The sequence below is a fragment of the Malaya genurostris genome, chromosome 3, assembly GCF_030247185.1.
Source record: "Malaya genurostris strain Urasoe2022 chromosome 3, Malgen_1.1, whole genome shotgun sequence".
In the NCBI taxonomy this organism is placed as follows: domain Eukaryota; kingdom Metazoa; phylum Arthropoda; class Insecta; order Diptera; family Culicidae; genus Malaya; species Malaya genurostris.
This window is the reverse complement of record NC_080572.1, coordinates 274,030,430-274,058,228: the sequence shown is the minus strand read 5'-3', so window position 1 is coordinate 274,058,228 and position 27,799 is coordinate 274,030,430.

Here is a 27,799-nt window from a genome sequence, read left to right as displayed (position 1 = left end):
CAGCGCGCATCTCCGTCGTGTGGGGCTCGCTGAGAGTGGTGTCTGCGTTTGCGGTGAGGGTTATCATGACATCGAACATGTTGTTTGGACATGTGTCGAGTATTGTGATGCCAGGTCCCAACTCATAGGTTCCCTTCGGGCCCGAGGTATACCACCCTTCGTACCAGTCCGCGACGTCTTGGCAACTCGAAATCTTCCTTATATGACTCTCATCTATAACTTCTTGAAAACTATCAATGCTCAAATTTAGTGCTCTCCCTATCTCTTTCTCGTCTACAGCTCTACCGCACTCTTCTTTACGTTGCTGGAAGTATGGCCTGTGTAAACGATGCTTCGGAGCATGCACCTGCCTTGAACTGACTGAGTTGCTGGAAGCTACCCAAAAACGTCACATCAACGTCAGAACACACCAACGAAGCATCCCAATCCAGAATAATCTCTTCATTGCTACAAGCTGAAAAACATGAAGATTCATCGAACGCAAAATGTGTCTAAAAGATGTATGCCACAAACCAATGATGTATTCAAATTTCAATTCAATACTGTGTAGGTCCCACCCTCCCTATGTCCCCTTACTAACTGGGGAGTATGCCGCCCCGTAATACGGCATCCCTTTCTCTCTCCCTAACAACAAGACAATCGGCCACGTTAAGCTAAAGCAAATGAGCCTAATAAAAATTTTATTTGAAAAAAAAAAAAAAAAAAAAGAATGTTCGCTAGTGAAGTTTTCACAACCGATTTTTGCCATGCAAAATCAGTTTCAGTGAGAATCGCGTTGTCAAAAAATCAGTACTCTACTTTTCTGCAGAGAGTTTGCTGATCGCAGATTTCTTTGCAGACAAATCTGCAGACCTAGCATCCCTGGTTGCAATATTCATAAGAACGCTCGATAAACATTAGAAGAGGTCCCACGTGCAAATAAAAGCTTCTCTTCGTTTACTTTCTCTTTCAATTATTACGGCATATTCCTGTATTTTCCAACAAACTTGTAAGTGCAGATCAAAAGTTGATGGCTTCAGTCATTTTTCTAGGTAAACTAATGTCGCTTTCGCTTGAGAAAACTGAAACTGACCCAGGATAGTTTCATCAAACAAACACTTTTTTACAAAACTGTGTTGGGTTCGCACTTAGCAACGGGGGTTTGAGCAAACCTGATATAAAATCCAGGTTCGAAACTGACTTGATTTTCAGTTCAACAACGTTGAAACTAGGTTCAAAACTAGCTTCAAACAAACAGTTTGACAGCAGTAAGGGTGGATACTGGCTTAGATTTGGCATCACGCGAAAACGACATAATAAAGAGAGGGATTACCGATGGGACCGACATAATTGAAAAAGAGTTTAAACAAAGAGGGACTGGAAATGCTGGCAGAACTCCGACATGAGTCTGGTAACGATGTAATAACTATTTCCGGCGGAGAATTTCGCCTAGCGATTATTAACGGTTTCGTTATCTGTCGGATTTTCGCCATAAAAGACTAGCAGAACTGTTTTGAATCGGCTCTTCATGGTTTTATTTTTTCGATTAGAAGTTTAAATGGAGGGCAATTACATACACACCTAGAAAAAACTTGTGCAATTTTACTTCAAAGACTCGAAAATGAACTTTGCGTTGACAGCAAGACTTGAAAATCTGCTTTTGCATCAACATCCACTGCAAACTTCTGAAACCTGGTGAAACTGTTATTACTAATCGCTACAGACAACAAATGAACCATGAATCTAAAAGTGTAACAATCGATTAAACATTCCATGATATGTCGAAGTAATTTCCACTTTAGAGTCTAGGGTAATTCAAGGTACTTCCAGAGCCGGTTTTCAGGAACCAGCATAACCCAAACCGATTCGTATGGCCATATTACGAATAAATTACAACAGTTTTAAGTCCAATTTTGAAGCTTTTCGGGATTGTCATCTTCCATATCGGTTTGAATTTTAAAAATTCATCATCATGTAATTCCAGAATCGGAAGTCATAATTCGATAAAATTAATTAATTTTGTATGGGACTATAAGTTTATTTAAATTTGAATTTTTGTTTCTGAAATTCGATTAGGCTTTTTTTGAGAAAACGATTGAGCTTTGAGAAACGATTTGATACTGGAACCGGAATTTTAAAATCGGTATGGACGAAGTCAGATACAGTTTACATTTGTTTCAAAATGTTTGAAAATCATTGTAGACATATTTGAGAAATCGTACCACGAATTAAATTTTTGGGTGCCTTCTGAATCGAAAACTGAATACTACTAAAACTGAAATAAGTTTATTTGGTTATCGACTATCCAAATCTGCTAACCCGATAAACCTGATTAATTAATGTGAAATAGAGATTTTTATACTAATCACCCTGTACCGGAAGTTGAATTTGACTGAAAAACAAGATGTTTTATAGAATCTCAAAACTTTTCATTTGAATCTTAGATCGGTTCAGCCATCTACGAGAAAAATGGGTTACACAGTTTTAATGTCGGTTCACATATCATTCTGTAGTCGGAACCAAACATAATCCAGGAACCTTGTTTGGGAGTATACGACTTTTCATATGAATCTGAGTTTGTAGAAAACGGTTGTCATCTCCGAAAAAAATTGAGTGAAATTATTTGTCACACACGCATTTGCTGATCTCGACCAACTGATTCGAATGGTATATGGCTGTTATGTTCTTCCAGCATTTATTGCTGTAAATAGTTTAAATCAATATAATTATGGAATTGCTTTCAACTCGAAAATTCTGCCATAATCTGGTTTACATATGGCATATTCGAACGATTATGTTGCCAAAAACGAACCGTGCTAAAATCGGTCCGAGGCAAAATATCATGCTGTACACAGTTTTTTGGGTACTTAGAAACAAATGTATGTAACAGTATAAAAAATCGTGTTTTGCGTTACTCCCAAGCATTTCTTTGTCATACTGCGCTCACAAAAATTTCGATATCTCCGTTAAAAATGGACGGATTTTGACAATCTATGGCTTGGCAATTGTGACAGATACTGTCAAAAAAAAAGTCGACATAAAACTTCGTATAACTCAAAAAGTAAACATCCGATCTCAAAACCATTCTATAGCGTTCTGGGTGACGGGGAGGCCTTTCATTTGCGACTACTTTGATAGAAATCGGTCCAGCCATCTCTGAGATCTCGACCTCTTAGTTGACAACACACATACAGACACAGACACACACACACAGACACACACACACACACACACACACACACGCACGGACATTTGTTCAGTTCGTCGAGCTGAATCGATTGGTATATGACATTCGGCCCTCCGGGCCTCGGAAAATTTTTCTAAAGTTTGAGCGAATTCTATACCTATTTTTTATATTTATAAAAAAAGGTAAAAAGAAAGAAGTGTAGAAAAACCATACGATTTGCTGTTACAAAACCTTCCACAATTTAGCTTTGACCATTGAAAAATATTTTAATGTATTGTTATACACTATTCAACTAATTCTGAACATGCTTTTTACAATAGAAAGTATAGGTTGTGAAGTATCGTAACAATCCAAATCATAAAAATTTCTCATAAATGTTTTCTTGGAAAACAATTAAATGTACAGTTTGCATATTGTTTGAAACACCACGTGTACAATAAATTCAATCGTAGAATCGAGGAAACAAAAAAAATCTTGTCAAGATACAATAAAACGTATTGTAACCAATAGATCTAATTGTGAATCAATTGTTTATGCTGGTTTATTTTTTTACGGGTGGTATCCATAAATTGCTAAAAAGGTGCTCAAGATGTATAGAAAGAAATGGTCCATACATTGAATATTTGATTTTATTTTGCTATTAGTGTTTCATTTTAACCAAAAAACACTCTTTTCATGTTGGTATACCAGGATTTTGCTTGGAACTTCAACTGCGCCTACTTGATCCATGTGCTTCACTATTTCGAACCACATACATATTTTTATTTTCCGGTATACACATCGTGTTCCAAACCATAAATACAAAATTTTAGAATCACTACAAGAAAAGAAAGTGATTAACGTGGGCAGGTTCATTATCATCTATATATATAAAAATGCAGAGATCATTCTTTGTAATCGCATCACGTAAGAACGGATGGACGGATTGAGATGCTTTTTTTTCGTTTGATCAGTTTTTACCCCCACCGGGTTCGTACATCAAAACAATTAGGAAAACTTACCGGAAAAGTGGGAAAAACCCGAGGGGGACGACAGATCTGGTTTTTTCAAATAAAATACAAAAAGTCAATGGAAAGCGAAAAAAACTACATCTATTCAAACATCTAGATCGATCCGTTTGAAAGCGTTTCTAACCGTGTAAAAGAAAGTCAAAGAACATATGATCTCTTAAAAAGTTTCTGTTACTGGTCTTGACATTCACTGAGCGTCAACATTGATTCGTCAACAGATTGGTAAATGAAACATTGAAAATTTGTTCTCTTAGTAGCTGGGAGCATGAAGATGGAATATATTTCAATTTATTGTAGCCCTTTGAAGGTTTACCCGAAGATATCTCAGATATCGCAGACGTTAAAAAAATCAGACAATGGAACGTCTCTACAAGAGAAACTCTACAGTGTACGATGTAGATGAAATTCGGAATAATTTTTGGTTCGAGTTGAATATAGAAATTGTGGAAAATGACGCAGATATTAAACGAGAATGGCCAACATTCCGACAGGATATGGCAGATAATCCGAAGCATACGCTCTCGGTGTGTGGGTTCGCTATGCACCAGAATATAACAAAACTGATTTTACAGGACGATAGTTCACAACTCTCCGAACTGTCTGCATCTGGCATCTTCATGTGACATTTGCAACTTTCAGGTTTCATGGCCTATTACGATACATCATATCTCCATGATTATGTTTTTAACCAGCCAAAATCCAAGAAAAGACGATCGATCCATATTCAACCGTTACTATGTGTAGCAAAGAGAAGGAAAGTGTGCATAATCGTATGCAGCGTGAAAAAGCCTAATCGAAGCGAAGTGCAGTTTTTTAGTGTCGTCCCCCTCGGAAAAACCAATAAAGTTATTTTGTATGGACAATGGAATTTTCCACTGAAAAAGTCGCCAATGATTGCTAGATCTACAATTGATGTTTGGCGCGCAAGGAGATGCTCAGTATTTCGCCGTTGAAGAAAAGAATACTAGATCTTTGGAAAATCTTTTGGCGCGCAACAAGTAGATTTGGGTGGAGATTTTACATGCATGATTGATTCGTCATTTGGAAACACTTGCTTAATAGGGTATCAAAATCATTACTTGCCAAATTACTGTTTTAGCTATACCGTAAACAGAAACACAAGTTCTAATGTCATTTACCAGTAGATGTAGTTAGATGAATTATGTTGGCCATCGTGGGCGTGAGTTGAACAAATCAAATTATGTAACGATTTTTTTACGTATCAATGATAGGATTCTGCTGTTGAAATAATGAGTTCAGATGAAAATATTTTCCTTGCATTTAGCATGCTGACGTTTGTTCAGCCGATTCGAGTGAGTTTTCAAGAGTGGTTTACTTCAAAACGGATGGTATTCATGACATTTGTAAGCTGCTTAAGCCAAATCATTTCATTTTCCGAACTTTGGATTACTTGACGAATTACCATATGCGAATCGTGAATATCATATCTGAAGGAGAAATCGTGGCATGTGAGAACCATTAGTTGTGAGATCTGCTGTTTTATACATTGGCTTTAACGATAAGAAGAATACTGGTATAATCACTCCTCATGTTCACTCCGCTAGAACAGAACATTGATTCTCAGGACTGAATACTAAGCAAACCGATGTGGTGGCTCGACGAATGAGAAGCCTTTTGATACAATTCTTGAACGAATATAGCGTTCATGTCAAAGCTAATGAACTCAATATTTAATAAAAGGGTAATTTGAACTTTCGAATGTCCAAGTATTTTTCATTTTATCGCTAATTCGTTAATCGAAAATTGATCCTGTCATTTTCCTGCTACGAACATTCATCAAACACGACTAAGTAGTATCACTAGCGGTGAAGTAGGTTATGGACAAACGTCCAAAATTAGTTTATTACTTTCGATAATCCCTAAGGATTTGCTATTAAATTTTAAACGTCTTCAGTACAAATAAGTCTTAATATTCAATGATAAACAACAATCCCCGAGGGCTGCTTTTGGAAATTTGGGGGGTCAATTTAAAGTAATTATCTTGGTCATCTCTTTTTCATCCATCTGTTAATTAATTTATTTGTTTATTTAGGAGCAAGGGAAAAGCTGGAGCTGAGATTTTGGTTCTCCTTCTCCAGCAGGCATAAAACCTTCTAATCTTTTGTATCAACAAATAACATTTGACCCAATGATACATAACGAAATCTTTAGTTACCCTTATTTAAACTACAAAGCTAACTAACAACTATTCATATTGACTAATTATCCTAATAAAACTACCGGGAAAATATTTGGAGAAAACGGGTTTTAATGGCGTTACGAGATAAATTGAAATTAAATCCATCAGAGCAAGTATTGAATACGCGACATATACTCGAAAACGGTTCAATGAACCCATAGTTAGTTCTAGCACGAGGAATTCTGAGAAAGGGATTAAATCGCAAATTACGCCGGAGAATGTCAAAACTTAGCTGTTGTAGGAGATCTGCACTATCAATTCGAGATTGGATGAGGTCCGCGACGAAAACAGCTTTTTGTGTATCACGGCGGACAGATAGCAAATCGAAATGTATGTCTACAACGATTTTCGTAGCTCCAGGGCAGGCGACGCAAAGCAAAACGAATGAACTTGTACTGAACAGTTTCAATGCGTAGCTTATCTGGTTGATAATATGGTGCCCAAACAACAACAGCATACTCGCGAACTAGAGCGCAATATAACGATTTCAGACAGTATATGTTTTTGAAATTTTTTGAGATGCGAAAGATGAATCCTAGCATCTTTAATGCTTTAGAGAGGGTATATTCTATGTGATCTTTGAAACTAAGTTTTGAATACAATAGTACTCCTAGATTCCTAATTGATGTCTCCCGTTTTAGTACAGCTTGCGAAATAGTGTAATCATACATGATCGTGGTTCGTTTACGAGAGAAGGAGATAACGAAGCATTTGAAGGCGTTAATAACCATTCTGTTGACGTTGCACCAGTTAGAAAATACATCCAACTGTGACTGCAAGAAGTTTGAGTCTTTCAGATATTTGATGAGATGAAACAGTTTGAAATCGTCGGCGAATGATAGCTTCATGCATTGCAATGCACAATTCAGATCATTTAGATATAGCAGAAATATGAATGGTCCTAGATGGCTTCCCTGAGGAACACCAGAGCTCACGATGAATGATGGAGTAACGCAGTCGCCAATTCTCACGGTCATACTGCGACCAGTCAGATATGATTCAACCCAATCCATCATCCCACATGTCACATCTTTAGTTTGAGAGAGATCTACAATCTCTGTTCAATACACTGACTCGAAGGATGAGATGGCAAACGGTGCATTTGTTTAGTTTTTGCGTAACAAAAGCATTGAACATATCCACAATAATTCTTGATGATATTTCTTCTTCGGGACGAAGTTATTGTGTTGGATATGAATTTGTCGTAATTCGTTTATTGTAAGCCAAGTAATCAGTAAAAAAATGGAAAGAAACATTAACTTTGCAACTGGCAACTCTGCTGTTCGAAAACACAAATTTAAAAAAATAATTTCAGGCGAGACGAAGTTCGACGGGTCAGCTAGTTATTTTATAAAAATTCCCGGTTTTTTTTCACGACGGATGCAATTATTGCTGTCGTATGTCGCTGAAAATTTATTCGAAGACAACTGTTTAGTGCTCATCCTTATAGAGTTTTGAGTTCCATTTGAATTTCCTGAAATGAAATAGAACATTTACGAGACGGTAATTTCATTGTTCGCTTACATCCGAATCACAAATCGAAACAACCTTCAAGGCCCTAATTGCTATAACACTTTCCGTCCGTGCCGTTTGAAGTGCAGCCAAGCAGAGTCAACTCAACACCTTTTTTCATTAAACAAGTCATCATTCGTCATTACCCTTTACTGTGCGAGGGGGAGGGGGGGGGGGGGTATAGAGGACTCCCCATCCCGCACCAACAGCAGACTAAAGTACGTAGTAAAGAAGTTAACCAACCCAAATCGTGGCCGCGAAGTGCTCTTCCCAGTGGTATGGCGCGGGACGGTGCATGTTCGAAAGTAATTAAACGGAAGACCGAGGGTAGCTAGCTTCTGGTCCTTCCCTAAGCTATGCCCGACTTGTGTGCCCGTTGTTTTCGAACGCGGAAGACCCGGGAAGAGCCCCCGCCGGCAAGGACAAAGTTCATGCCGACTCCGGTCGTTTCGAGCTGGAAACCGTTTCCGGGAGAATGGATATTAGGTCGGTTCACGCGGGTTCGCAGCCCGCACCGGGGTATGTTTTGCCACGGTGAACCCCGGCTAGCCTGGCCCGGCTCAAGTACTTTGTCGTTCAATTAATTTTAATTAATCGTTCATTAAGTTCTAATTTGAATTTAAATTAATTTCAACTAGGTCATACCGGCCAAGGGGACTCTATGCTAAAGGGGGGGGGGGGGGGGGGGTGGGGGTGGTTGCTGCATCGGGAATCGGGATTAGTAATATGGTTTGAGGTACGCTGGAAAACTATCCGGGATGAGTTATTTGCTCGTCTGAGTTTTCTTGAAGCGATAGTTTCCTACTTATATACATTATGTGGTATTAGCCCTTCTTGAATGCTAATGACAAAGAGGAAGTATGTGTCTCTCTAGAGCTCGAAAATGCATTCGTAAATAACGTATATAGCAGAAGGCGTGTTGCTTTTTCAACTTTCCGGCACATCAAATCATAAACCGGTTGTGATGTCAAATCTTATCATTCAGGACTACTGATCATACCATATTATTGGCACATTGTTTGAAATGTATGTAACTTACTAGGGATCTAATTAAAGGATGGCCAACGAAGTATGGAAGATATGCATTGTTTTGTCTGAGTGGGCTGATTCCGTTCTTAATAACAATTTTTCGTCAACGGGAACTTTTCCGAGTATTCAAATCTCTCCAATTCAGAGACCTAATTTTATTTTTTTTTCATTTTTCGCAGGATAAAGTAGTAGTTTTTATTTGAAAAGAATGTTTTTGCACCATAACCGACTTTCGGTTGCGGAATTACAGGATGATATGCACCAAAAAAGGAAAAAAATAGTCACACACGTTTCTCAGAGATGGCTGAACCGATTTACACAAACTTAGATTCAAATGTTTGTGAATTTGTTTTATGGCCTCATACAATTTTCTTGAATTTCATTTGGATCCAGCTTCTGGTTCCGCTATTACAAGGAGATATGTGCAAATTTATTAAAAAATGCGCACTCAATTTTCTCGGAAATTTCTTTACCGATTTTCACAAACTAAGAAGCAAATAAAAGGTCTTAAAATTTATTATAAAGACCTCGAAAAGTTGATGTGATCCCACTTTCGGTTCCGGTGTTACAGTGGTATTATTTCCATGAGTATTTTTTTCACAAGCGATGGCGAAATGAGGTGCACATATTTATAAAACTTACTACTAAACTCATCTAGTTGGCAGACCTTGTTAGTCAGAGAATATATAAAACTACTTTGGGACTACTAGTTCCCGGTTTCCGCTTCCGAAAGCACCGATGATGGTGGAGAAAATTTCCAAAATCGGAACTCACTTCGATTTCTCAGCAACGGTTAAACCGATTTTCACAAATAATGATTCAAATAAATGCTCTCATTGTCTTTAAATATACTGTGAAATTTCATCCAGATTCATTTAAATTTATATTTTTTAGGTGAAAAAAATGTAAATTTTTAAATCTTTTATTTAGTTTGTACCTACTTGTTAGTGTTATTACAAAATCATGATAACGATGCTTTTCTATAAAAGCACACTTACTGCCTTTCTCATATAGAAAATTTATGCAATCACTTGAAAAATTGACTAGTGAAATTATATTAGCCCAGAGGGCTAAGTGTTCTATATCATTCGACACTGTTTATCGAGCTGAGCAATGTATGTTTCTGTACGTGTATGTGTGTGAGTATGTGTCAAATAATGTCACTCAGAAAATAAAAAATCTCGTAGTCCCATAGATTGCAATTGAATTTCATCATGCTTTCATAGGGTAAAGTGTGTTTAAAATTGTACACCGTCATTTAGAGCGACGATGCAAAAAACAGTAAAATTCTTCTAGATTTGGCTTAAAACTGATTCAATTTGTAGACTATATTAGTAGCTTACTAAACGAACCGACTCGGCTATACTGGTTCCAAGTTTCAGATTCCAGAAGTACCGAAAACAGTGTCAAAAAGTCTAAAACGAGACTCACTAAATTTTCTCAGAGATGATTTGATCGATTTCCACAAACAGGTTCAAATAAAAGTTCCTACAGTCTCATAGGTTGCTGTTTAATTTCATCCGAGTCCGACTTCCGGTTCCAGATCTATAGGGTAAAGTGTGTTTAATCATTTAGTGCGACAATGCAAAATAAAGAAAAATTCTTATTAACTTGACATAACTGTTTACAAATTGAAAAGGTTATGGTAGTCAGAGATGGCATTTCACTAGAGTGATGCACCAGGGCGTAGGTTTCAATTAAACACTGCGGATACATCTGGTCTGCTCCACACAAATAGGAAAGCGCACTTTTTCTCAGTGTCCAGACAGACAGACTTTGAGTGCGTGCTTGTGTTGAAAGAAGCTGGTGCGAGTGAATAACATTCTCTTCGCACGAATCGCTCTCACGTGCTCTCGCCTAAATAGACCCAAGTGAGCGAACACTCCTGTGAACTTCAATTAATAGAGAGTAGATCTGGCCTTGTTATGGAAAATTTGCAATGAAAACCGAAAATTTAACGATAAATTGTTTTATTTTGCTGATTTTGCGTGCCCCACGCTTCTTCTACGCAAACCATACACCAGAGTGCTCACCGGCGTGTACACCTCTGTGAAAGTATCTGCATCCACCTCTGAGAATTTATTAGCTCTGCTCTAGCACTTTGGTGCGATTCAGTGGAAGAGGTAAAAGGAAATAAACAAACGCACTCATGATGCGTGCACACTTCATACAACAGTGGTGTATATATGTGAAAGAGAAGAGCTCTCGTTGAAGTTGTCAGTGCGAGGGGAGAAATTTTGCTTGCTCTTCGTCACACAGAGGAGACGGACATCTCTGATGGTAGTTTATGCCCAAAGAAAGTTTATTATTTTATTTAAATTTCTTCACAGAATTTTCTAGTGATATTTTTGAAAATATAAGTAATATGAGAAAGGTTTTCTTACTAGTTTTCTGAATTTGCAAATTTTTGTGCAGATATTTGGCTAAATTTGAAATAATTTTGTATAAATGAATATATCAATACACATCTTCCAGGTTTTTTTTAAGTATATATAACTAGTAAACTTAGAATTCCAGCATAAACTGATGAAATTTACTGAGATCCAACAATAAGGCTTAAAGACTGTCCCAGAAAGTATGGACGCACTTTGATTTCGCTGCAAATAATTCCCAAGTGTTAGATATTCAAATTTTATTCGATATACTGATAATATTAGACTACAACAACAGAATATTGTTTTCAACATTTGCTACTTAGCCATTGTAGACTAACTGTCGCACCTACTTGCGAACGTTCCTCATTAAATTCCGTACAGACTTTTTGGCGACAAGTTTTGACACTTTTTTCCAATCTTTCTCGAACTGTTGAATGGTTTCGGCTGCCGAAGCATGTTTCCTAAGATGTGCCTTCGTTAATGCCCAAAATTCCTCAATTGGTCGAAGTTGTAAGCAATTTGGTGGAATCATGTCTTTTGAGACGAAAGTGACATTTTTGGTAGCATACCATTCTACCGTTGATTTCGAATAGTGGCAAGAAGCAAGATCTGGCCAGAAGACAACAGGATCCTTCAGGCTTCGAATCATGGGTATTTTTTTTTATTCAATTATATAATATTTTAAGGCAGACTGCTTAAGCTCTAAGACGCCAAGGGCTTTTTCTAATTTTAATTAACAAATAACTTAAAACTAGGATACTGTATTTAGATAATGTAATAACTTTGGCAGATCCAGCAGTATTGAATGTAACACGTTGGTAAGTATCTATGTTGGCCGCTTTTTTCTGTCCGTGTGGGTTCGCGGGGAATCATGGGTAGAAGTCGTTTTTGTAAACATTCTTTGATGTATATTTCGCTGTTCATTGAAGCAGTGGTGATGAAGGGTTTCGAAATCTTACTGCAGCTACAAATTGCTTGCCAGACCATAGCTTTCTTACCAAATTTTTCGACTTCAATCGATGTCTCGGACTGGTTTAACACTTGCCCTTCTCGCACCGTGTAATATTGTGGTCCCGGCAGAATATGTAAACGAGTTTCACGTAGGTTTCTTTGTCCATGAATAATCATATTTCCAGCAAGAATCGTATTGCACAGCTTTCGAACCCTCGGCCTGATCGATGCTTCTTGTTTCGGACTACGTTTTGATTGTTTCTGCTTTTTATAGGTTCGAAGATTCAAACGTTCTTTAGCACGAAGAACATTTGACTTCGAAGTGCCCACTTTTTTGGCCACATCCCGAACTGAAACCTCCTTCTTTTGCTCGAACGCTTTCAGTACACGTTTATCTAACTGAGGGTTAGCAGGACCTTTCTTCGACCCGTTTTCGGTTTATCCTCAAAGGTGTTATCCTCACCGAACTTCCTGATTGCATTTGGCATGGCTTTTTCACTTACTCTTTCTATTTTTGATCTCTTTCTCAGTGACAGTCCGCGTTCTGTGCAAAATTTGTACACAATTTTTTGACGTTGTTCTGCTGAAAGTCCACGCATTTCGAAACATACTAATGAAAATGAATAAACAACTGCAGAAGTTTGTCCACCATCTTCATTGGAACTAACAAGATCTTTCTGCTGTCACTAAATTTTCTGCTTCCCCCTCCCACGTTTTTTCACCATCTCGATGTCAACTAATTAGATCTTTGTCGTTCTTAGTCATTTTGTTCCCATATCCCCTTTTTACTCTGTTCTCCGTAATATTTACTTCTCTGTATATTTTTTTTTTTTCATTTTCCTCCGTAACATCATCATCATTGCCCACGGACGGCCGCTGTAGTCTATGAGATGAATATGGGCCACCCGCCTGGTATTCGTAGCCTGGGGGTGTCCCCCGCGAACCCACACGGACAGAAAAAAGCGGCTAATACCAAGATACTTACCAACGTGTTACATTCAGTACGCCGGCCGGTGCCGATTGCCAGCTGAAGGCGGGATCTGCCAAAGTCATTACATTATCTTAATATACTATCCTAGTTTTAAGTTATTTGTTAATTAAAATTAGAAAAAGCCCTTGGCATCTTAGAGCTTAAGCAGTGTGCCTTAATAAATTATATGATTGAAAAAAAAAAAAACTGCAGAAGTGGTTAGAGAAGAGTGTAAACAACAGGACGCAGCCATAAAAATTGACAGTATCAGAAAATTTCAAGACTCTCATCAATACTACCTTACCACTCAAGTCACTCCACCTAGTTTTACAAAATTTTGCTCCAGGTGTCAGTTATTGTTTACAAACAGATGAGTAGATTTGAATTTGTTTTCATTAAGGAAGATTTATTGAAAAAATGTACGACAAGGATGACATCTTTAGATTACTTCGCTCCCAGAAGTTACCCTCTCAGCAGGCGGTTCTATTTTGTTGGTCGTTGAAATATTCGTTCAGTTTGTTGGAACGGTTTGTTGTTGTTTTTCTGGTGCAAAAATAGTGTGAAAATTACGTGTTACCTTCATATAGAAAGAAAATTTGTTGTTATTCTACTTGAAGTAGAAGTATTGTACAGGTATGTAGTGTTAGTTTAAAAAAAATAGGTGGAAAAAACTTCGGAAATTGTCCAGTAAAACTAGTCTAACGGGGCTCCAACTCCTCATATTAAAAATGGCTCAACAATGGACCTCTAACTGCCGGGTTTGCTGAACGAAAAAATGGTATTCGGTTCAACGGTCTGTTTCAAAATAGGCAAACGAAGGTCTCGTGTTGGCCTCCCGTTGAACGATTGACGTTCATTCGACCAATGATCCAACGTATTGGACCAACGAAGGACCGCCGTTGAACGTTTTCCAGATATCATGGCTCTTGTAAAATGTTCAAGGGCTACTGTTTTTCGTGTCAAGGTCTCAGTTGGACTCCCAACAGGTATATAACCGGTATATTCACGTTTCGGACCTAGCATCCGGTAGAGGTGATAATGTTTGGATTGTTTGTTTCCGATGGCCAAAAAATGAACCCCGTTCTTATAAACAAGCCCTGAAAGTGAACACATGAATAGGTCTACAAAGTGAGTAGTTCATTGTCTTCAAGCAATGAAGATTTTTTAAATCCTTACGGATTTTGGAAATAAATGCCAACTGACGTGATGCTTTGGAAATTATGTAAATCATAAGTCAATTTTTCATACAACAGTTTTCCTAAGTCGCTCACCAGGTTAACTCTAGTCAGAACAGAGTCCCCAAGTAACAATTCGAATGCCTTATGGTTTTGATTATAATTTATAGGAGTTTTGTAATTGATTTTCCAATCACTACCTGTTTTATGCCAACTATAATAAGTGTCTCTTTTAACCAGTAATATCATAGTTTTCAAAGCTTCTATAAAACCCTTTACCTACACTAAAAATAAAATAAAAATAAAACAATATGCACTAGAATAAAACCATGCAAACACTCTTAATATTGCTTTCAAACATTTTCTTTAAAACATTATTGCCAGTTAAATTCTTTCATAAATCTAGTTTTGTGTGTGTGCGTATTCATTCTATGACAATTTCACTCAGAGTAAATTTGAGGGTTCTAAAGTACATTTATGACACATTAGTTGTAGGCTATTTGATTTATTGCTTCTTAGGTTAAGTGTAATTTGCATTAGATGGAATTTCATGGCCGCCATTATGATGTTCTATACTGTAGCATTTATTGACATCAAATAAACTTCGAAATACAAAAACGAGGAAATATGTTGGACTTTCATGATTCATTTTCAGATCATGTGCACAAGTTTTATCGCCACAGAATAGTTTTATACAAAAATGACGATGAATCACAAAAAATAATTTTCATAAATCATGGAGACTTTTGCAAAAACCGCATTTATTTCAAGGCGATTAGTTATAATTCTTATTTTTATCCTTACATTCACGATAAAAATAAAAGCACATACAGTTTTTACGTTCGGAAAAGGTCTCAAACTCGTAATTAAATTATAATATATTCTTACTGATTGCATTCAAAGTAGACATGACACACATAGTCAAGAAAAATATCATCAAAACGACAGTTTATTCATAGCGGAATTCATTCCATCCAAAGAAATTTAATGTTGATCGTAAAGCTGGTTTCAAAATTTTCTTGAATTTGGAGTTTTAAAGCAGGTTTATGCTGATTCTTCATTTTGATTTATAAACCTTATGAAGAATGGTCCACTTTGCAGGAACATGCTCTTATAGAGGTTTTCAGTAGGTTTTCGTGGAGTTTAAAGTTTTATTGCAAGATTTATTATGTAGCATTGAAGACAGCTACAAGTATTTAATAATATTAAAAATGTTACTTGGGTCATCAATACTGTAATACTGCAATTCTCAATACTGTACCGGTACCGCCGGGCCAATCCCAACTAAGATAAAAAAATAACGTAATACAAAACTAATGTCGTTTTCGTTGAGAGAAAACTGAAACTGACCCAGGGTAGTTTCATCAAACAAACACTTTCAACGAAACTGTGTTGGTTTCGCACTTAGCGAAGGGAGTTTGAGTAAACCTGATATAAAAACCTGGTTCGAAACTGACTCGATTTTCAGTTCAACAACGTCAAAATTAGGTTCAAAACTGGCTTCAAACGAATGGTTTGACAGCAGTTAGAGTGGAAACTTGGTTAGGTTTGGTATCAAGCGAAAACGACATAAACAAAATGATTGTTTATTCCACAATCTTGAGCTTTAAGAGAGAACGATCGCAGTAGGCGTACGCGTAGGACGTGAGAAATTTTCGCTTCTGTCAATCTTTTTCGAACGTTAACTTTTTCTCATTTCAATAGCAAATGTAATAAATGAAGTCTTTGTGTATGGAATTGTAATTATATGCTAAGTAAAAGTGAATTTCAGTTTATTATTCGGGTGAGGACGCATGATTCGAATTACGAAACCTATGCTGTATTCATATAGACTGGCTCATGAAGTCTTTTCATCATTACCGATCTTCTGCGTGTTAAATTGGTAACTACATGGAGCTAGTGATCATGGTGATTGGACTCCCGATTTGACAGGAATGGTGTAGTCGGTGAGATTGTTCTAATTTTCATTCATTTTGCACTTAATAATGAAAACCAACTTTCCATCCGTGGTTCCATCTGTCGTATCGCTCGCATATGAAAGAGAATGATGAGTCGTCGTCGTTCCGGAAACAAGGTAAAGCATTAACATTTCCTCCCCGCCTCATCCTTTATCCTTCCCTGTGTACGAAGGGGATTGGGGCGACCGGCAATGGTGGCTATCATGCTGTTGAGATGTTCAGTTTGAGTTGTAATGGTACTATTTCCTAAGCAGTTCTTATTTGCCAATCAGCAGAAAACATGATATCAGAGTGCAATCCACCAAGACCACTGTCACAATGCAACGTAATCTTGAGCTCCAAGTCAGTTTTAACTATTACAAATATCGGAACTATTCTAACTAACACACTAAACCAGAATAATAGACAATTGCCGGATGCGTTCACAGAAATTCCCTATGAATATAGACTGTCACAAGCCGGTCAAGGCACCATAATATGCTGGACGGAAGAATTACCAATTTCCATAAAATTAAGTTATCCTGATTGTTCTCATAAATCAGCGTTGTTGGTATGGAATCACATTTCACCACCAATTTCAAATACTGTATTGATTAACAAATTGATTGCGAATTAAGTGTTCTGCTGCTATAATGAAACACACAAAACGACCCCGGAAACATTGCACGATGCAACTCGGCTGCACGGCTAATTGATTCTTCTTACTTTCCTCGTCCAATACAAGACTTCATACGAACTATCTTGAGTTGGCACATATTTCGTTCAGGTCTCATATATGTTATCCCAAAAATATAGCAGTCGGCAATCGAAATGTGTCAAAAATACGTCAGGTTCTAAAGATTGTGCAAAGTGTCCTTTTTTCTGGTTTACACCCCACAATCCTTCCATCGAGTGCCACACTCCGACAACGTAAAACACAATTAAAATCCAATTTCAATCTCGTCTTGCATTATTTCCCTCCCAGTTGGCAGCTCCTCTTCTATGGGGTCACGGATGGTTACGGTTCGGAATGTCGAGAGTACCGTTTGATACGGTGTGCATTTTAATCATTTTATTCATCCGTTTCCAGGCGAAATTTGCATGCCAGGAATGCAGTTCCGGATAGTTTCCGATAGCAAACTTAGACTGAGGTCTACCGGACGAACGGTCGATCGAAAGTCTTGTCCGGTGTTCGGAGAGCCAACACCGTAAAATATTGATTGTGTGTGTATGTCTACGTTTTCCAGTTCAAGCCGCCCCATATTCAATCAGAGTCGTATTATTATCTACTTTAATCTAATAAATTACGACTGTATTCGGTTATCTGTGGAATTGTTTTTGTGTCGTTTGCAGTTGAAGCTGCACTCTTTTGCCGAACTGTGCTTTTTTAGAATGTTCTTCGTTTGATTTGTGCCCACCACCATATCAGCAAAAATGTGGGCCACATTGGCCGGAATCGAAAGCGTAATGACTTCCACCAATCATATATCGAAAATAAATCTATTTTTATTACACCGGTAGATAGTTTAAATGAAGGGAACCAGAGTAAAAACCGTGCGAACAAGAATCCATAACAGTATTTTCTCCTTTGGTAGTCATCACTTCACTGGTTCTTGAATGTAAACTTGGAAAAATATTATACAATCAACAAAAAATTAATGTAAATTTACGTCTCAATAGATGCACATAAAAGAAGCGTCGCAATTAACTCAAATTTACATCCGAAAGTATGTAGATGAGTTTAACAGCAAAATAGACACAAAACTTAAATTTGCATGTTAATGGATGTGATATTATCAAAGATAAATAATAAATAATTTTTAAAAAATCTGGTTCGTACCCGGTACTTTTTAAAATGATCGCACTCGCCGCTTGGTGGAGCGCGAGATTAATTGCATTGTTATCATTTCAATTAATTGTTATCATTTCAATTAAAGTGTGAGTAGGGCAGAATCAAATGTCAACATTGTCACTCATTTCGATACCATAATATTAAAAGACAATTGTTAAAAATAACCAACAAGACAAGCAAAACAAATCGCAAAACGAAAAAGCACGAAAAATGGGCATCCAAAGCCAGGTCATCATGCTCATTTTTTCCATCTACTCGTGAACCGTAGATTTTGATTTTTCAATATTTATGCAATCTTTTTCGCAGTACATAATGGAACGTCGAAAATCTACTGTGCTAGCACTTGGAATCTCAATATTTCGAGCTTTCTGAGCTTTCTCAGCTGTGTTAGCTGATTACATCAAAACAAACAAAATATTAAGTGTGCAATGAAATCTCAATATAAACAAATGAGCTAACGAATCGAAAGGTTCTCACGGTTTGACATTTGTGTTATAAATGTGATGATGGGAACTCAACAGTGTACCTAGTTTAGCACCATTGTTGCCAGTTTCATGGAGGACCGTAGATGTGCACCAAAAAAAGATCGTGGCTGTCATGTCTGGAAATTCGTTTGTGATATTATGTTATCTTTAAAGAAAATACGGCGAACTAAGTTGGCCTTGAATCGAAGCAAACTTATGTCGTTTTCGCCTGACGCCAAACCTAACTCAGTTTTCACCCGAGCTGCTGTCAAATCGTTTGTTTGAAGCCAGTTACGACCCTAGTTTCAACGTTATTGAACTGAAATTCGAGTCGGTTTTGAACATGATTCTTATATCGGGTTTCCTCACACTCCCGTTGCTAAGTGTGAATCTAACACAGTTTCGTGAAAAGTGTTTGTTTTATGAGTTACTTTTATTAGTTATTGATTGACAAAACAATTTCTCCGGTTTTCATTACATAGTTGCATTTGCAAGTCATTATTTTAAACTGTTTTTTTTGTATACGAATTATTCAAACAAATTATTCGCACTTGTTCCAATTGTACGCAAATAAAAATATCAACATTAGGAATATAAAAAACGGTTAAACTCACCGAGATGTACCGAAAGGATTACCTAATTTCCGTATAATGGAAAACCAGGAAGTTGACGGAGAATGACTTATCATTCGTTATTTTCTTCTTTATTCCTATTCTCGTTCTGAAGATTGAGGATTGCGGCTCTCATGTAAAAAGAATCTGCAAGAAAAAATTAAAAATGGTAGTTATTTTACTGTGATAATTATTTATTACAAGTTACGGTTCACACTATTTTTCCCAAACCTAGGCTCAATCGAAAAGTCTTATGTTCCCATATGTTTCTATAGAATTCCATCCGGATTCGACTTCCTATACCGAAGTAACGGAGTGAAGCGTGTTAAAATAGGCAAACCGTAATTTAGAGCAACGATACAAAATAAGATAAAAATCTTCTAAATGTGACTCGAAACTATTTCAAGTAAGAGAATATGTTATTAGGTTTGAGACTGTGTTGAAAAAAAAATGGTTACAAACTCAACATTCAAAGTAGTGTCCATCGCTAGCCACTATTTTTCCCATCTTTCCGGCAATTTACGGATAAAATTTTTGAAAAATTTGACCGGTTTGGCCACAATCCACTAATCGTTCCATTTTTTGACTTCATCATAATTGAAGAAGTGCTATGGTCCGACAGGCTATGGTGCATCGACCAGAACAAATAGTAATTTGAAAGGGCAATATATGGGCCATACGGTGGATGTTGTAGAACTTCCTACTTGAGTGTTTCTAAGTATGTTTATAACGGCTGTGCAATGCGTGGGTGAGCATTGTCATGTTAGAAAATCGTGTCAATCGAATCAAATGTCGTTGGTAGAGCTCTCCCGTGAACCTTTCGCTCGGTTGCAGTAGCTCATAATATTCCACACCCAGCGACCGTCGATGATGATACTTGGCCAAGCTTTGCCCGACGCTTCGAATTAACGTAGTCGACCCACTTTTCATCACTAATAATAATTTGATGGAAAGAACCTGGCGTCGTTGTACGCACGTCAATAAACGGAGTTCGACATCCCTTGATATCAACTCATACGGTACCCAATTGACTACCTTTCGGGCCATTCACATTGCTTTTAGACGTTGACAAATGACTGGCTGAGTAACTTCAAGTGATTGTGCAAGTTCTTCTTGAGTTTGATCGAGAAAATTTTCCAATCCTTCTTTCTCAAACTTTGGTAGCGTTCCAGCTGGTCTTTCGTCTTTCAAATTGAAATAGACATTTTTTACCCTTGCACAATCTTTTATTTCATGCTTTAAGCGAAAATATTTTTTTCTGTGTTTTGCCTTTCTCATATAGAAAGGTTATGCAATCACTGTGAAAACCGACTTTTGAACCGAGGCCCGGAGGTCCGAGTGTCATATACCATTCGACTCAGTTCGTCGAGTACGCAAAATGTCTGTGTGTGTATGTGCGTATTTTTTTCACTTTTCTCGGAGATGGCTGAACCGATTTTCACACTTAGATTCAAATAAAAGGTCTTGTGGTCCCATACAAAATTCCTGAATATTTGGATCCAAGTTCCGGTTCGGGAGGTATGGGGTAAAATGTGAAAAAAAAAGAAAATATGTGTTCTAACTTTTCTCATAAATGGCGCGACCGATTTTCACAAACTTAGGTTCAAATGAAAGGTCCTGTGGTCCCATACGTAATTCCCGAATTTCATCCAGATCCGACTTCGGATATAGGGTAAAGAGTGTTAAAAATTTTATACCGTCGCTGAAAAGGGCGGAAAACAGTAAAAGTTTTCTAAATCGACCTCAAATTATTTCCAATTGATAGTTTTTATCAGTAGACGGTCAAACAAACCGATTTCGGTTATTCTTTCAAGAATCGCAGAGAATTATTTTGATGAATACCACAGTATTATATATGATAGTATGATTGATATGAGAAAGGCATCATTACACCACTAGCTGGATTAAAACAGATTTTTCATATTCAGAAACACATTTTTCAAATTAAAACGTGTTTTCCTTAAATAATATGATATAATTGTCAGTCAAGAACAACCCTGCAAGCATTTTCCTCCATTCGGCTATGTCAATTGACAAGTTGTTGTCGGATCAGTTTTCCATCGAAGTAGCCATGTAATCATAATAAAACAAAACTGGAAGCTGGTACAAACCTTTTTGTTTTTTGTTTTAAGAAATGACTTTTTCAGTCATCTATTGTAGAAAAATATTATTACACATAAATGGCCAACGTGTCAAAGCAATAAACCTTCGAAACGTTGATAGCTAACGTGGAAAAAAAACATTGAAAACCAAAAAATGACCACAACGACTTTTTTATACGTAGAAGAAAACTTTCTGAGAGAGAAGTAGTGGAAAAATGGAATTCATCATATCAATTTCTCCGAGGCGTTGTGAAAAATTAAGCTTCTTGAAACCGAGAATGCCATCTTTAATTTTTGCTCTGTAGATTTTTCTTTTCCGAATTATACTATGAACATTCCGGAACCCAAACAATAAAGACCGCAACTCTTTTTTGAAGAAGCGCAGACGACTTAGCGCAGCATAGTATCCATTTTTTGGAAACGCGGAGGCATATTGCAAAGTTGTTCAAATGTTTTACGGTGCATTCTGTTTGAAGTTGGTGGCTACGCAGTTTTTTCCCAAAAAAACTGAGTTCGGTTCTGTAAAAAGAATCATTCATTAGTAAAATTATATACACATGTTACTTTTTATCGTTGTTTGGATGCCCAGGTAACCAATAAGCAATAATAATGGCATTAAAATAGCCTTTTATGAGCACCAAAAATGCTTATAGCTTTATATCTGCAATCTGAAAGCTCATCTGTTGTTAATCAATCAGAACTCAGCTTTCATAATACACACCAGTCATTAATAAGCAATATATAAAAATATCCGTGTATTTTTCTAAAGTCAGCCTGAATTTAGTCTCAAGTGCGATTGAAATGCCAATTTGCGTTTATTTGCTGTCACAATGCGGCATTATTATGTGCTTGTTGGTTACCAGGTTGATCAAACGTGAAGCTTCGACGTGACAGTATAGTTGTTCTGAACACGAACAACAAGCTGAAGTATCTTTCACAGTTCAATTTCTTCATCAAACTGTTGTACTAGGACTTTTATAAATATACAGTTTTTTTCTCATACTAGCGTCCATAGTCTCTCAACGAGAACATCATCCATAGCTAGAAAAAGTAACTGCACGGAAAGACCGAAATTAGCATTTTGGCGAAAAAATTAGTTGATTTTCTGATTTTAGTTAGTTATTTTTTGAGACAACTAAAAAAATCTTACTTTTGCTAATTTAGATTTTTTAATTCTAATTCTCTTAATAATAATAAAATATTTGTTGAAATGGCTATTTTTTTTAGTTGAATTCACCAATTAAACGTGCTGTCATTTCTTAGCTAAGGCACGCTTCATATCCATTCAACTAATTTTTTAGTTGAATTAGAGAAATAAAACGTTGTTTTCAACCAACATAAATGGTTGAATTGGTTTCTGCAATTAGCAGCTATATGGCGCTATATGGCACCGTAATGACTACTAGCCACTAGATGGCACACTACGACCGAAAAAAAATTCAGTCGCGGTTATCTTTTCTATATTTGCAGGTATAAATACGATGTTGTATTGGAGAAAAAGACATAAGCAAAACATAAACTTATTTTTGAAAATTTTACTTCTAAATCGCTGTTTTCTTCATTCGACTTCGCGAAATCGACTCTCTCACTGAAAACTTTAAGCACTCGGAAAACAAAAACCGAATACAAGTAGTACACCGGAAGGCGTAGCCCGGAATGAGAAGATACAAAAAAACATCTTTTGACGTATACAATTAGAGTGCAACATTCGAAAGTCACTTCACTGTTTCGCGTAAAAACATTATTACCCACAATCGCTTCAACTGCGCACAAATTCTGAATAAATACACTTTCCACTAACAGTTTACGTCATTTTTACATATCGGTTTAGAAATTTATATAGGGATATATCGTAGCACATGCGAAAAACATCTAAACAATTTGCGAGCAGTTTCAACAAGACTGTCCCTTTTAGCTTTTTAATGGATTGTTTTGCTTTGACACTGCTGTCCTTCAGTAATGACGGTGATAGATAAATAGAATCAAAGTTTCTGATTTTAATAACGAAATTAGTTGTCAATGAGAATTTCGTGTTGGATTGAAATATTGCTGGTTTGTGTCCAGAATATTAACCAACTAAACACATTCTCTAAAAATAAGAGTTTTTTTCAGCACAGTAAATTCTAAATTTTAACTAATTTTATAGTTATTTTGGAAATTTTGTTGTTGAAATCAACTAATTCAAAAACAGTAATACGAATTAGGCGCAGAGCTAATTTCGGTCGTTCCGTGTGGCGTTTTCTTTTTTCCCGGATGTTGTCAACGTACATATTTCTTTTTCACAAGTTCTTAATTTTAGCGACGTAGACATTTTCGCAGTGTGTTCAATAAATAACATCAATAGCAAACAATCGGCTCTGCCATTTCTGAGAAAATTTTACTATAAAAAAACAACGCGTTTTGTCGGTTATGTCACTTATAGCAATATATCTCGGAAACCAGAAGGGACAGTTAGATCTTCGAATTTGATCAATGGTGTAATAATGGAGTTCAAATGAACTTTAGCTTGTTGAAATCGGTCTAGCCATCTCCGAGAAACTTTAGCAGTAAAAAAATCTTTGAAACATAGACAAACACACATTTTCCGATCTCGTCAAGCTGCGTCGAATGGTATATAATACTATGTGTCTCCAAGGTTCCGTTTGAAAGTCGGTTTTTCCAGCAATTCTAGTTAGTGCGGTAAAATTTCATTTTTAATCGAATATTGTTAAACGAAAATGAAATTTATGGCCATTGATTGTCAGCATATCCCCTCTCACTCGTTTGACTTCTGTAGCCATACTCAAGTGGAGCTCCTAGAATTCATCATCAAACGATTGATCGTACTTAGTCATTTGAAGTTTTGTTTGCTCAGTTTCAAGTGCCAAGTAGTCAACCTGCTTCATTGTCTTGTCTTGTAGGTATGAATATCAACTTGATAACCAAAATTCTCTTCGGCCAGAATTGAGGGTGGCGATTCTCATTTGAGTTTTCGTTTATCACAAGTAATTTTGAATCGGTAATTTTCGAATGTTTGAAATGTAATGAAATGTGTTGTAATTAATTTATGTTTATTCTGTATTTCTGATATTTCGGCTATCATGACTGGTTTACCTTTCATCTTTTACCTTGAAACTAATTCAAATGTTTATCTAATTTGAACGCCGCTCTATGATGCAATTGAAAGAGTAATTTTGTTACTTCAAGAGATCAACGATGACGGTGCTTAAGGGTGGAGGCCAGTGTGTTTTAGAGCGTTATAAAGGGCTATTTCCACGCTTCAAATCTGATTTTCTCAGAAACGGTGACGAATATGAAAAAACCCAACTGACAATCTCTTAGAAAATTAGTTTAGATTATTCTGCGAAAATTTCAGAATGATTGTTTGACTTTAGCGGTCGGGAAAGTCTATTTTCTGAAGGAAGAATTGCATAGCATTTTGTGGAGGTAAGTCGATTTCTATGTCGGCGCCATTTTAGTTCCCTGGTAACGTAACGAAACATGAGAGAGAAATAAAATCGGCTCAAAAAGGCTGACTAGCAAGCGGCAGCTTTCTTGGATTTTATGTGATGTAGTCAAATTTGTAACCGAAAATATCAAAATTTTCTTGGCCACCCGGCCACATCGAGAGTCATTTAGCACATTTGCGAGAGAGCATGGAGAGAAATGTAATACGCAGAGCGAGGTACGTGGTTTTTGCGCGACCTACTGGCCTCAGCGCTTAAACTGAGCTTCGATTACAACAGAAACGAATGAAGAACTGATGGCTGCCTGTTCGGTACGTCAGCGATGGCTGTGTGTTAGAATGTGAAGTTTACTTCAGTGTTTATTATTTTCGGTATAAATTGAATTGAATGAAGCTTTACTGCACTGATTCTAATACCTTTCTACAAAGAAAGTCAAAACGCACACTGCGTCAGCTTTAAGATGCCGAGGGCATACTTGCCATGATGATCGCAACAAACCAAACCTATACGCTTATCTGTCACCGTTGTTACAAAGGTAATTGCCAAAATATCAACCAATTACTTGCACCTGTTGAAAAAAAAACACACACTCAAAAACTGCCCTGATGCAGTCCAAGTGTCTCGCCATCAGCATCAATCGATGGAGGGCCGATTATATCAGTATCGTTCGATGTGCGAATTCGAAACATTTTGTTTTATTTGCGAACGCGGTAACGAGACAATATGACATCAGATTGATAGTGAAGCCCAGCGGCGAACAGAAGCGAACCGCGTTGGGCAAGAAAAATGTGCCAATCCGCATAACTGGCGGATCCGATTCGATCCAATCCGATCCGCAGTACGATTCGGTAACGCAATAAAATTGATGATGCGAATGGGAAAGGTGCCACGGCATGCAGTAACAAAAATAAATGAATCCGAATGTATTCCGTTCTGAAAACCGCGATAGCGAAGAGAAAAACTAACCCCGGAATGACATTGCTAGATGTTTATGTTGTCGAGTGCAATACCATTTGTTATTTTTCCCCCAACCCTCTTAAGAGGAATTTGTTTCAGCAAAGAGTTTCGAAGTAGGCTAGGAAAAAAACAAGACACCAACAACGGAATGAAAAAAAAAACTTTAATCGCACCCGCTCTCGTCCTTTTTTTCTCTCTCTCTCACAGTCACAGTCACGGTGACCCTTCTCAGGTGAAACAATGTTCATTAGCCCTTCGACCCTCGTTACGGCGTTTGCATTGTTTCACCTGTCGGGCGCACACAAGTGCCAAAATTCAATCTCGGCGTAATAAAGCGTGCGCCTATCAAACACCTTCCTGCCAACAAATAAAAAAAAGAGAAAGAGGGAAATGACTGGAGGGCTGCTGTACTCGGTGCTGTATCCGAAACTTACTACCGGTGGAAACACCCATCAGGGTACACAAATCATTTAACACCTGAGCTAAAGTGTTTTCCATGTTTCGGACCGTCGCATCCCCCCACCTAACCGATAAACAGCACAACTATAGCGGGAGAGAACTACAAAAAGAAAAAAGAAAAAAAGATCCGGAAAACCCCCGGTTAGAAAGGTGAGATAAAAATCAAGAGGTGGAAGATATAAATTACACTTGGTCACGTTATTAAATGCTTTGGCTGTCGGGTTTGAGGAGGGCTTTCGGCGGGACTTTTATTGACTGTCCGTTTTCTGGATGGACGAAGCAAATAGGTACACATGTTCGCCGTGACTTTTTCACTGAGCTTTCACGTGCACAGGTTAACACTTCGAAGGTGCAGATAGAGCAAACCCTAAGGGATTACTAAGCACTTTATTATCAAGATTGAGCGAAAAATGTGGCCGACGTGGTGTGAAAGTTATATGTGTGAAATTGAACCTGGCAGTTGATTGTTCAACGTTTAGCGAAACAAACAGGATCATTAGTTGTTTCTTGTTTTTATTTTTTCTCTCTTCATTTCGTGACTGAGTTGTATGTTGGAGCACGTCAGTTGTTTTTGGTCTGGAATGTAATTTATAACCACGTTTGGAATCTGAAGTCAGACGTTTTCAGCGTCAGGATTCTGAACAAGCAGCGGAATCGGTTATACTGATCTTGATCCCACACAATGACGTTCGGCACGAATGTTTGTTTGGAATAGCACAGTTACCGCGAGTAACCGCAATGTTTATCCTGTATGATAAAAATTAACTGCTTATGGAAAATATCTATCTTTAGAAATGTCTCGCTAAGACTTTTGTTTCAACCCTGAGCACTGTAAAAATAATAGCGAAATAATCGGAAGCCGAATTATTACTTGCAAAAGAAAAAAAACTGGCCCCAAATTTGGACACCTGAATCGGAAAAATGAAACTTTTTCGCGGGCATTTTAGAACGTTCCACGTCTCTAAGAGCAAATTAAGCAGCTGCAAGATTCATATGGGTGGTCTATAATGTGAATGAAACTGAAACAAACGTATCCCCAGCAATCCGTTTTAGTTTTATTTATTCGACCAGTTCTACTATCAAATTTAAATCTGGTCTACGATGCCGTTCTATTTTTTGTATATGTGAAACACGAGTAAAACACTGCTGGGACTGCCAGTTTTTCTTGTTTTAAAATCCAGATTTAAATTTTGTAACTGGCATAAATTATGCATCTAGAACTAAAACACTACTGAATATGCCCTAAGGGCATTGAATCCATCTGTAATCTTATTTTTAGAGTTTTCTTCGTAATATCAATCGATTTTCATCACCGCAATCAGTCTGCTTACGGTATGCAGAAGAACGCTTAACCAGAAAATCGACTTATGAAATAAATTGGGGTAAAACGGGTTAAACAGGCTAGTACTGTGTTTGATTGGATTCGCGTTTTGTACGTGATATGAACCAATATTGGTAGGTCATATTGGATCTGCTTCGGGATTGTAAATCTGAATTCAACATAACATTATATTTGTGGGAAAATTGGGGTAAAACGATGTAGCACGACGCATGCGATCATGGAGACTATGTGTTTATTATTA